Source organism: Monodon monoceros, unplaced genomic scaffold, assembly GCF_005190385.1.
Source record: "Monodon monoceros isolate NGI ecotype Baffin Bay Population unplaced genomic scaffold, NGI_Narwhal_1 Super_Scaffold_2, whole genome shotgun sequence".
Taxonomy (NCBI): Eukaryota; Metazoa; Chordata; class Mammalia; order Artiodactyla; family Monodontidae; genus Monodon; species Monodon monoceros.
In genome coordinates, this window is record NW_021703776.1 from 68,510,296 (window position 1) to 68,522,820 (window position 12,525).

At 42.8% G+C, this 12,525-nt stretch overlaps 1 protein-coding gene across 1 annotated transcript in view; it reads left to right on the forward strand.

Moving 5' to 3' along the window:
* The window catches only part of ZNF277 (zinc finger protein 277), a 124,812-nt gene extending 119,333 nt beyond the window's left edge, over window positions 1-5,479 (forward strand). The window contains exon 13 of the transcript XR_003795276.1: window positions 5,220-5,479. The gene's annotated coding sequence lies outside the window, so the exon portion shown is untranslated. The remainder of the gene's footprint in view (window positions 1-5,219) is intronic.
* Window positions 5,480-12,525: the final 7,046 nt, after the last annotated feature.

Sequence of the window (12,525 nt, forward strand, 5' to 3'; positions counted from 1 at the left end):
GATTTTTTTTGGACAGTAGTTGCCTTTGACAGACCAGAACCTAGTGACTTATCTCAGAACAGAAGACCCCGTTAGACAAAATCTAGATGAGAAAGGTAACATTATCTGGGCCAGAAAGGAGAGAAAGTTTAAGAAAAAAAAAAGGAAGGAAGCATCAGATCCTACAAATACTGTTAGGCCTATATGTGTTAGGGAAGGAAAGGGAACAACTTAAATAAATTATACTGTGACAAACTCAGCTGTTCCTCCCAGAAAGGTGTAGAGGGAAATCGAGCCCTAGGACATATCCACTATTGCTGGAAAAGGCAGAGCCGAGAGAAATACTGCTGGAGGCTGGGCCAATCAAAAGCAGGAGAAGGTGGTGTGCTGAGGAGGGCTCTCCAGAAGTATGTGTCCTCACCAGGGCAATTAGTCTGGTAGTCCAGTTGCCCCCAGTATTTATATATGTCTTTAATAATAATAAGTTTAGTTGGGTATATGGCTGCCTAAAATGAAGACTACATTTCTCAGCCTCTCTGGTAGTTCAGGGTATAGGCATACCTTGTTTTATTGGCACTTTGCTGTATTGCATTTTTCAGATGCTGTGTTTTTTACAAACTGAAGTTTCGTGGCAACCCGGCGTCAAGCAAGTTTATCCGCGCCGTTTCTCCACCAGCATTTGCTCACTTCGTGTCCCTCACATTTTGGTAATTCTCACAGTATTTCAAACTTTTTCATTATTACTATATATGTTATGGTGATCTGTGATCATTGATCTTTGATGTTACTATTGTCATTGTTTTGGGGTGCCATGAGCACCCCAAACCAGCCCATCTCTCTCCCTCTCTTCAGGCCTCCCTATTCCCTAAAACACAACAATATTGAACTTAGGGCAGTGAAGAGCCCTACAATGGCCTCTGAGTGTTCAAGTGAAAGGAAGAGTCACACATTTGTCGCTTTAAATCAAAAGCTAGAAATGATTAAGCTTAATGAGGAAGGCATGTTGGAAGGTGAGAGAGACCAAAAGCTAGACCTCTTATACCAAACAGTCAAGTTGTGACTGCAAAGGGATAGTTCTTCAAGGAAATTAAAAGTGCTACTCCAGTGAACACATGCATAATAAAGCAAAACAGCCTTATTGCTGTTGTGGAGAAAGTTTTAATGGTCTGGATAGAAGATCAAATAAGCCACAACATTCCTTTAAGCCAAAGCCTGATCCACAGCAAGGCCCTAACTCTCTTCCTTTAGGAAGCTGCAGGAGAAAAGTTTGAAGCTAGCAGAAGTTGGTTCATGAAGTTTAAGGAAAGAAGCCATCTTCATAACATAAAAGTACAAGGTGAAGCAGCAAGTGGTAATAAAGAAGCTGCAGCAAGTTATCCAGGAGATCTAGCTAAAATAATTTATGAAGGTGGCTATACCAAACAACAGATTTTCAATGTAGACAAAGCAGCCTTCTACTGGAAGAAGATGCCATCTAGGACTTTCATAGAAGTTAATGCCTGGCTTCAAAGCTCCAAAGGACAGGCCGACTTCCTGTTAGGGCTTCATGCAGCAGGTGACTTTAAGTTGAAGCCATTGCTCATTTACCATTCCCAAAATTTTAGGGCCCTTAAGAATTATGCTAAGTCTGGGCTTCTCTGGTGGCTCAGTGGTTAAGAATCTGCCTGCCAATGCAGGGGACACAGGTTCAAGCCCTGGTCCAGGAAGATCGCACATGCCGCAGAGCGGCTGGGCCCGTGAGCCACAACTACTGAAGCCCGCACACCTAGGGCCTGTGCTCTGCAACAAGAGAAGCCACCTCAATGAGAAGCCCGCACACCGCAACGAAGAGTAGCCCCTGCTTGCCGCAACTAATGAAAGCCCACATGCAGCAACAAAGACCCAATGCAGCCAAAAATAAATAAACTTATTTAAAAAAATAATAATTATGCTAAGTCTGCTCTGCCTGTGCTCTGTAAATGGAACAACAAAGCCTAGATGACAGCACATCTGTTTACAACATGGTTTACTGAGTATTTTAAGCCCACTGTTTAGATCTGCTCAGAAAAAAAGATTCCTTTCAAAATATTACTGTTGGGCTTCCCTGGTGGCGCAGTGGTTGAGAGTCCGCCTGCTGATGCAGGGGACACGGGTTCATGCCCCGGTCCAGGAAGATCCCACATGCTGCAGAGCGGCTAGGCCCATGAGCCATGGCCGCTGAGCCTGCTCATCCGGAGCCTGTGCCCCGCAACGGGAGAGGCCACAACAGTGAGAGGCCAGTGTACCGCAAATATATATATATATATATATATTACTGTTTGTTGACAGTGCACCTGTTCACCCAATATCTCTGATGGAGGTGTGCAATCAGATTAATGTTGTTTTCATGCCTGCTAATACAACATCCATTCTGCAGCCCATGGATCAAAGAGTCATTTCAACTTTTAAGTCTTATTATTAAGAAATACACTTTCTAAGGCTATAGCAGTCATAGATGGTGATTCTAATAATGTATCTGGGCAAAGCCAATTGAAAACCTTCTGGAAAGGATTCAGCATTCTAGACACCACTAAGAATATTTGTGATTTACGGGAAGAGGTCAAAATATCAGCATTAACAGGAGACTGAAAGAAGTTGATTCCAGTCCTCAAGGATGAGTTTGAGGAGTTCGGGACTTGAGTGGAGGAAGTAACTGCAGATGTGGTGGAAATAGCAAGACAACTAGAACTAGAAGTGGAGCCTGAAGATTTTACTGAATTGCCACAATCTCATATAAACCTTGAATGGATGCAGAGTTACTTCTTAAGGATGAGCGATGAAAGTGGTTTCTTGAGATGGAGTCTACTCCCGGTGAAGATGCTGTGAAGATGGTTGAAATGACAACAAAGGATTTAGATTACATAAACTTAGTTCGTAAAACAGCAAGGTTGATAAAGGATTTAGAATATTACATAAACTTAGTTCATAAAGCAGCAGCAGGGTTTGAGAGGATTGACTCCAATTTTTTTTAATAAATTTATTTATTTATGGCTGCGTTGGGCCTTGGTTGCTGCACGCAGGCTTTCTCTAATTGTGAGCAGGGACTACCCTTCGTTGTGGTGCGTGGGCTTCTCATTGTGGTGGCTTCTCTTGGTGCAGAGCACGGGCTCTAGGCGTGTGGGCTTCAGTAGTTGTGGCACATGGGCTCAGTAGTTGTGGCTTGCAGGCTCTAGAGCACAGGCTCAGTAGTTGTGGTGCACGGGCTTAGTTGCTCCGCGACATGTGGGATCTTCCCAGACCAGGGCTCGGACCCAGCTCCCCTGCCTTGGCAGGCGGATTCTTAACCACTGCGCCACCAGGGAAGCCCCTGACTCCAATTTTGAAAGAAGTTCTGTGGATAAAATGCTATCGAACAGCATGCGTGCGGCAGAGAAATCATTCATAAAAGGAAGAGTCAATCAATGAGTCAAACTTCATTGTTGTCTTATTTTAAGAAACTGCCATGGCCACCCCAGCCTTCAGCAGCCACCCTGACCAGGTAGCACCATCAACATCAAGGCAAGACCCTCCACCTGCAGAAAGATTACAGTTCACTGAAGGCTCACATGATGGTTAGCATTTTTTAGCAATAAAGTGTTTTTTAATTAAGGTATGTACATTGTTTTTTTAGATATAACACTATTGCACACTTAATACACTACAGTATAGTGTAAGCATCACTTTTATATGCACTGGGAAGTCAAAAAGTTTGTGTGACTTACTTTGTTGAGATACTTGCTTTGTTGCAGTAGTCTGGAACCAAGCCTGCAATATCTCCAAGGTATGCCTGAACTCGTGTGTCTTCTTTAAGAAACGACACAAGCACCATTTGCTTTACTTACATCCTTTCCTACCTTATTTCGCTTAGGATGTAGATGTTCTGCATATGAGACAATGAGGTCCAAGCCACGCATGGTGGGGCAACAGTGTCAATGGAATCTGGATCCCTGACACTATGGAAGCGTACACCAGCACTGGAATGCTGACCTAGACATTTATGTGAGCAGAATAAACTTCAACCTTCCCCCTGTTATTTTGGGTTTTCTGTCATTCATACCCAAAACTAATCCTAACACACCTAGAGATTCAAGCTGCAGAAATGTCAACAACAGCTTTAGTTCAGGAATCTGCTGAAAACAAATGAGGAAATGAAGGAGAAACTCACCTTGCATGGCAGGCTTCACATGCCCTAGCAATTTCACAACAAAAGGCAACAGCAGGAGCCACTGTGTCATTATTTAGAGCCCAGGTTCCATGGATCAGGGAATGTTGGAGACAGGGGGCTCAAAGGGGAAATGGAAGTTAAGAGGCATTTAATATTCAAGCTGGGAGAGGGACTTCCCTGATGGCACAGTGGCTAAGACTCTGTGCTCCCTATGCAGGGGTCTGGGTTCAATCCCTGGTCAGGAAACTATGATCCCACAACTAAGAGTTCACATGCTGCAACTAAGGAGCCCTGGAGCCATAACTAAGACCCAGCATAACCAGCATAAATAAATAAATTAATTTTTTTAAAAAAGGTTCAAGATGGGAGAGAAAGACCTCAAAACAGACTAATGACTGGGCTTGCCATCACTGCTATTTCTAAACTTCGCAAGAGTGTAAAAATCTTTTGGGGAAGAAAATTCTCTTCTACCCTCTTAGGTTCTCTGGCTGGGTCTGCAAAATAATCTGACAACAGACATATTAATATGAGAAAAGACATACAAATTTCTTTGGTGTTAAAAGGTTTACATGATGTGGGGTCTTCCTAGAAAGAGAGAAAACTTACAAAGAAACAGCTAAACTTGGAGGCCTTTATAGCATTTGAACATAAGAGGTTACATTTAAAAAGAAGTGTCAAGACAAATGGAAAGGACTTCGAGCTTCTAGGGGCAGCAAATTGTAGGAAGGCAAATATATGGGAAATTAATGGTAGATAAGGCCTAGTTGGTAAGGTTTGTTTGTGTAGACTCTCGCGGGGCCATCCTGTCTCCTGTATCACTGGAAGTTGTTACTCCCTTCCCATGGACAGTGGTGGGGTGGGGTGGCAGTGGGGAGACACCTTCACAAGGGGAATTTGTGATCTTACTTTCCAGAAGATAGGGGACAGCAGAGAGCTCATCCTGTGCCTGCTTTTTCTTAGTTGCCTTCAGCTCAAAATAATCCTTATGCCAGAGTGGCCTATATTGGGATGGTGTATTCTGACCTCCTACAGTTGCATATGTCACCCTGAGAGAAATATGTGTTGCTTCTTCCCATAGGAATGATAAAACATGTTGCCGACGTTAACTTCTTGAGGGAGCTTCCTCCTAGTTGAGTTTGTTTACGGATCAAGGATTTCAGATAACTTACACAGCATCGTGGTGAAGCCCAAATCAAGATTTCACAGTCTGTTTTATGGAAAGTGCAAGGTTCTGGGAGCACCACTTTGTCTTGATAATTACTTGAAAATCTTGGTATTGGATTTTTTTCTGTTGTTTAATTTTGTTGGTGTCGAGTGCTTTGATGATACTCTTTAAAAAGTGAGGTGTAACAGAAATTTGGTGTTTAACTTCTGAGACTGAAAAAACCACACTAGTGGTTCTAGTGAGACCCTGTCCAGGCTGCTGAAAGAACCACAGTGCTCTTCAGGTATGAAGAACCCCTCTGGTTCAGAACGAGCAGAATCAGAAATTGGGAAGGATGAGTTTTAGACTTTAATGCCTTTTAACTTTAACTCAAGCAGACAAGAGAATCTAATCTTAGAACTTTAATTTCTCCCTGGGAAATTCACAATGGTAGAGGGGTTATTTTTAAATTGGGGACATCAGTATTTTACTGGAATGTTTTTTATTGAAGCATCTTTACAGTGTTAGATAATCTCTTTGCAGAACCTCTGATAGACTGTTCTAAACAACATGGTTAGATGTAATTTAGAATGAAAAGTGAACGGGGAGCTTTCAGCTGGAGTTCAGCGTGGCCTGTAATTACTTCGGTCGATAAATTGCCTTCTGAGGGCAATAGCTACCCTCTTCACCACCAGGCTCAGGAGAACACACAAAGGAAGAGTAGTTGGCATTTGGGCGGGAGGGGTCGGGAGTGTGCTCATGGTAAGGGCTGCACTGTCGTCCTAGATTGTTGATCTCCTCCTGCAGGGGAGACAGGCACACTCTCAGTTGGCCTGTAGTTTAATGGTTAAGCCTAAGGAGCTAAAAGAGAACACAAACCTGGAGAATATGGGAAAAGGGGAACTCCTTTCCCCTAGCATCTTGTTTCCATGAGAAAGGAATCCATTACAATAACATTCTGGGTTTCTTTCTGGCCCCTCTCATTCCTAAAAGGGAGGAATGGCAGAACAGGAGCTTGGCATGTGTGGCTCAGCCCCTTCCTCCTTTTTCTCTTTGGGATCTGTCTCTGCATACAGAACACATCCTGTTCTGCTCCTACCTTCTGCAAACTTTAGACTGGCAGGCTCTGCCAGGGCAGTTGGAGGCCTTCAGTTGTCCAACACTCTCTACGACTGTGTGGGTAAGTCTGCCTGACTTTGGGGTTCAGTGTTAGAAAGCTCACTTGCCCACAGCTACAAGCCACGTTCTCCAGTATCATCTTTATTAGCAATAATGGTGATATTTAATCTCCGTCTGCTTGACTCATGTTTCAGCTGGCCCTTCTATAAGGTATATGGTCTCTCAGGGTATGGTGGGTGTGGCCAGAATTACTTGGAGACCACCTCTCAGAGAGTTACCGCTAAATACACTAAGTCCCAGCAATCAGGATGCAAAATAGACTTAGTTCCATCCAGGGCTAAGGCTGGGCGATAAAGCCAGAGAATTCTAGCATGTCATCGGTGAGCTAGCTGCACATATACTTTTTGAAAGACCATTAGAACTAGCGTCTTAGGTTGAGTTCCACCAAAAACAGACTTTAAGATAAGAATTGGAGGGCAGGTCATTCGTTTGAGAGGTAAACCCAGGAAATACCAGTTCAGGAAGTGAGGAAGTAAAACATAAAATGGAACACAAAACTGTGCATTAATGAAGTTACTACTATGGGAACGTGGCTTAGCTTACTGAGGACCTCTGGGAGACTGCATAGGACACTTCTTAGAGTTGTGCCACACCTACCAGCACCACCAAGGGGCAAAAGGCTGGGATATTTATCCACCAACTCCACTGGCCATGGGTTGAGGACTGCTCTCAGGGGCATAAATTCCCTGGCACTTCAGCCTGCCTTGCACATTGGTCTAGTGTCCTCAGGAGGCTGGAGAAGTCCCTCATACAAAGACTGAGGAAGCGGTAATGCAAAAGGGCCCCGACGGTAACTGCTACAACTGCAGGTGCTGCATTATCACAAAAGTAAAAGTTTTATGGAGACCTTAGCAGTCCTCACAACGTTTCCATGTATCATCTCACTTGACCTTCAAAACAATGTTGTGACGTATCTAGTCAGGAACTTGGATCCTAATCAGGGGTAAAGAGAGGATGAGAACACTGACGATCAGAGAGACGGGACAAAGCACAACAGAGTAATATATGACAAAATAATATATGGAAACTTAAAATGAGACCAAGCCAAGCCCCGGACTTCCTCAGTGAATGGAGAAATAGCGGTTCTTTTTGAGAGGATGGAGTCGAACTTGAATGAGAACAAGAGTGAATTCTTTAATGTAAGTGCTTTGCTGAATTCATATGCAGAATTGACATACCAGTCCACTTCCATCAAGGGCATCAAATTGCAGGTATTGTTTCCTTAGGCTGCAAAAATAGTCACCCTATATCCTTGAAGTTTAATTCAACTATTTCTGTAAGCTTTAGATGATAGATAGCTAAAGGGTTAAACCAGAAGCTGCCGTTGAACTCTCATGCCTTATAATTGATATTTTGAAAAGCTAAAGCACATTCAATTCCTGAGGATAGCAATTTGCAAGATTGAATGGCATTGGAGCATGCTAATTCAAACTGGAAACATTCAACTAAGTTAATATTAATCTCAGAGTATTCTAAGATTCAAGTGAAGATGTGTCCTTTGGTCCTTGTAAAATTAGACTACAAAAAACAGATTTTTGAGGATATTCTCAGTCACTTGGATACACAGTGAGCAGTAAATAAAACTCTTGTAAAACCATAGATTCTGATTTTGGTGTTTTCATCATCTGGAAAACATTACAAGAACAAAAGAATATGCTGTGGTAAATTGTAAAAAGTGGAAAAAAAATTTAAGGAGGAAGAGAAAGTGAAAGGCAAACCAAAAAAAATAAAAATTATTAATCTCTTACTCTCACAAAAGGCAGCCCACTTTAACACTTCCATCGCTGACTACAAAGATGAAGTCCAAAACCTGGTATTTGAGATCCCGCAGAGTCGGGCCGAAACTACCTCCTCCAACACCCCATCCATCACAAAGTCCAGTCAATTCTATCTCCAAAATGCATCTCAGTTTCTACCACCGTCATCTCAGGACTGAACTACTGCAACAGTCTCCTAACTGGTCGCCCTCCTTCCTTGCTGGCTCCTGCAACCTGTCCTCCTCAGAGCAGCTTTAAAAATCCTTCTCTGGTATAATGAACTTTCTTGATTACCTACCCAGCATCTTCCCCTTTCTTCCTTTGCTAATAGTTTCCAAATTATTTGGGGGAACCTATTCTACCCTTACTAAGTAGCAGCCATGCCACTGGGATTGACTCCAGCCCTAGCTTCATGGGGGTCCTGATTGGAATAAGAACTTCACCGCAGAGTTACACAGAGAGGTTATGCAGAGAGGTGCATAGCAAGGGCCCGCCCACAGTGACTGGTCCGGGCCGAACCAATCAGAGTGAAGGTGAGGAATTCTGTTACATTCCTCACCTGCTTAAAGAAGCTAGACCCTCCCTTTCCTGTTGAAAAAAAGACACCCGTACCCTGGTTGCTGCCAAAAATCATCTTGCCACCCTTGAGAGAAACTATCTCAAGGCCTCTCACAGAAGAGCAAAGAAGAGAGTTCCTGAGAAATGAAGCCAGAGCCCTCACCTCAAGGTCCTCTGAACTTTTCGGTTACTCGGGTCAATAAATCCCCTTTATTGTTTAAACCCTTGACATGGGGTTTTCTTTCTCATACAGTGAGAGCTTCCCATTGAACATGGAGGCAAGTCTAAACTTCTTACATGATCTGCAAGGCCCTCAGGAATTTCATCTCCACCCTTGTTTCATGTCACTCTTCTGTGCCCGCTACTCTCCAGGCAACCAGGCCTCCTTTCGTTCCTTGAACCGACCTTGCTTTTCGCACGTCTGTGTTTTCAGCACTTCTGTTCTCTCTGTACTCTTGCCCCAGCTCTTTAATGTCACCTTGTCATCCAGGCCTCACTTTGACTCTCCCCACCTGCTGGCCCAGTCCACTTTCTATCCCTGCACTAACGCTTCTGCTGCCAGTGCAGTTTCAAATTCAGCACCCCATAAGACAAGCAGAGGGGGACAGTCAGGCTGTGAGTAAATAATAATCTTGGGTGCCACAAGCAAAAATTGCATTTGTTGTCCTTCCACTGTCACCTCTAGGAGGAAATTATACAATAGATTTGTGGGGACATCAAATTTTTCTGGGGCTAAGATGGAGAATTTTATTGCCAAGAATTCCAAGAGGCTGCTCCCCATGAGACAAAAGCCAAACTGCACTTTGATGCCAGTTATGTGGGCCTAGAAGGTCTCGGCTGAGAGCTGATAGGGGTGGGACACGAGGAGAAGGTGGAGGGAGAGACAGCAGCAAGGCACTGAAAGGTGAGGGAGGTTGCAGGAGTCAGAGAGAGCAGACCATTCAGCACCGGAGAGAGTTGAAGAGGACTTAGAAGATATTTTGATGCACGATGCCTGGTGCACAGTTGTCTCCTTAAAAACATTTCATGGGAAACAGAAAACAGACTAGATGTTACCAGGGGTGAGGGAGGGGGCATGGGAGTTACTGTTTGATGGTTACAGAGTTTCTGTTTGGTGTAATGAAAAAGTTCTAGAAATAGACAATGATGATGGTGGCACAACATGTGAATGTAATTGATGCCACTTAAAATGTCAAAATCGTCAATTGTATGTTATGTATATTTTACCACAGTTTTTTAAAATACCAAAAAAGAAGAGATTTTTTTTTAAAACTAGCTAACTGTATACAGGATGAACTGGAGTAGGTCAAACTTAGCACGAAGGAGGCTGGCACATTAATCTAGTCAGGAGGTGATGAGAACTTCAACTAGAGCAGTGAAAGTCAGTCAGGGGAAAAATTAGAAATAGAATGGTCAGGACCAAAAGCATTTGGTTTGGGACCTGCTGAGTTTGAGGCGTGTGGTGGATATTGCCCAGCTCTCTCCATCAGGACTGAGGTCTTCATTCCCTCAGCTGGGCTGGATACAGGTTGATAACAGCCCACAGCTGCAGCCCTCTCTCTCTGGACATGGCCGTTGGCCAAATGAAACTGCATTGTACAAGGGGTTGTGGAAACTTGGGAAGAAATGATTTCTGCCAGAAGGAGGGAGTGATGGGCAGAGAAAGCAATCTGAGAAACTCCATTGGATTTGGCAACGTAGAGGTCCTTGGTGACCTTGGCAGGAGAAGTATATCTGCGGAGGGACAAGGTCTGGATTGCAGTGGGATAGAGGCCACAAGGGAGGAAATGAGGAAGAGCTGGACCTGCATCTGGAAGGAAGGGTAGGAAGTAGGGCACGGAAAGACCTGCGAGGCAGGGAAAATGGTGTGAACTAGGAAACCCAGGCTGGGGAATCACCCAGTTTAACTGGAGGAAGTCAGGGGAAGGCAGGAGGGATGGCTAGAGAGATGGATCATGCCCATGCATGGCTGTCTTAACTGGTAGGCTGTGGGGTTTGAGCAGAATTAACAAGGCTGTTTCCACACTTGTGCCTGAGTTCCATTGGGTTCAGGAAACTGCCTTCTGGTGGGAACTGGGCATTCTCTCCCCAGAGTGTGGCCGTCACCATTCGCACCAGCTGAATGTTTTGGCTGCAGTCCCTTGGACTCCATGTTTATGAATGCATACGTAATACATTTTCTGAAGTGAATTCCATTAAGCCAGTTTAATTCGTGCATCAATCCTATTCTGTCATGTAAACTTCTATCTAATACTTTTTACTTTTATTTTTATTTTACTAAAATTATTTTCGAAGGATTTATTTCTGTTTTGTATAAATTGTACAGGAAGTATTTAATACATCTATCAAATTGCATCCATTATAGCTTCTGCCATTGTATATTTTCTTTTGTGACCTGTGTTTTTATCAAATCCAATTTCCCTAGACAAATATTTGCAGATCTAAATTTTATTAAGGCTCCCAGGAATGCAAGGATTCTTCAGTATACACAAATCAATCAATGTGATGAACCATATTAACAAACTGAAGGAGAAAAACAATATGATCATTTCAATAGATGCAGAAAAATCTTTCAACAAAATTCAACACCCATTTATGATAAAAACCCTGCAGAAAGTAGGCATAGAGGGAACTTACCTCAACATAATAAAGGCCACATATGACAAACCGACAGCCAACATCATTCTCAATGGTGAAAAACTGAAACCATTTCCTCTAAGATCAGGGACAAGACAATGTTGCCCACTCTCACCACTATTATTCAACGTAGTTTTGGAAGTTTTAGCCACAGCAAGCAGAGAAGAAAAAGAAATAAAAGGAATCCAAATCAGAAAAGAAGTAAATGGGAGATGATTTGCAGATGACATGATACTATACATGGAGAATCCTAACATGCTACCAGAAAACTACTGGAGCTAATCAATGAATTTGGTAAAGTTGCAGGATACAAAATTAATACACAGAAATCTCTTGCATTCCTATACACTAATGATGAAAAATCTGAAAGAGAAATTAAGGAAACACTCCCATTTACCACTGAAACGAAAAGAATAAAATACCTAGGAATAAACCTACCTAAGGAGACAAAAGACCTGTATGCAGAAAACTATAAGACACTGATGAAAGAAATTAAAGATGATACAAACAGATGGAGAGATATACCATGTTCTTGGATTGGAAGAATCAACATTGTGAAAATGACTCTACTACCCAAAGCAATCTACAGATTCAGTGCAATCCCTATCAAACTACCACTGGCATTTTTCACAGAACTAGAACAAAAAATTTCACAATTTGTATGGAAACACAAAAGACCCTGAATAGCCAAAGCAATGTTGAGAAAGAAAAACGGAGCTGGAAGAATCAGGCTCCCTGACTTCAGACTATACTACAAAGTTACAGTAATCAAGACAGTATGGTACTGGCACAAAAACAGAAATATAGATCAATGGAACAGGATAAAAAGCCCAGAGATAAACCCACGCACATATGGTCACCTTATCTTTGATAAAGAAGGCAAGACTATACAACAGAGAAAAGACAGCCTCTTCAATAAGTGGTGCTGGGAAAACTGGACAGTTATATGTAAAAGAATGAAATTAGAACACTCCCTAACACCATACACAAAAATAAACTCAAAATGGATTAAAGACCTAAATGTAAGGCCAGACACTATCAAACTCTTAGAGGGAAACATAGGCAGAACACTCTATGACATAAATCACAGCAAGATCCTTTTTGACCCA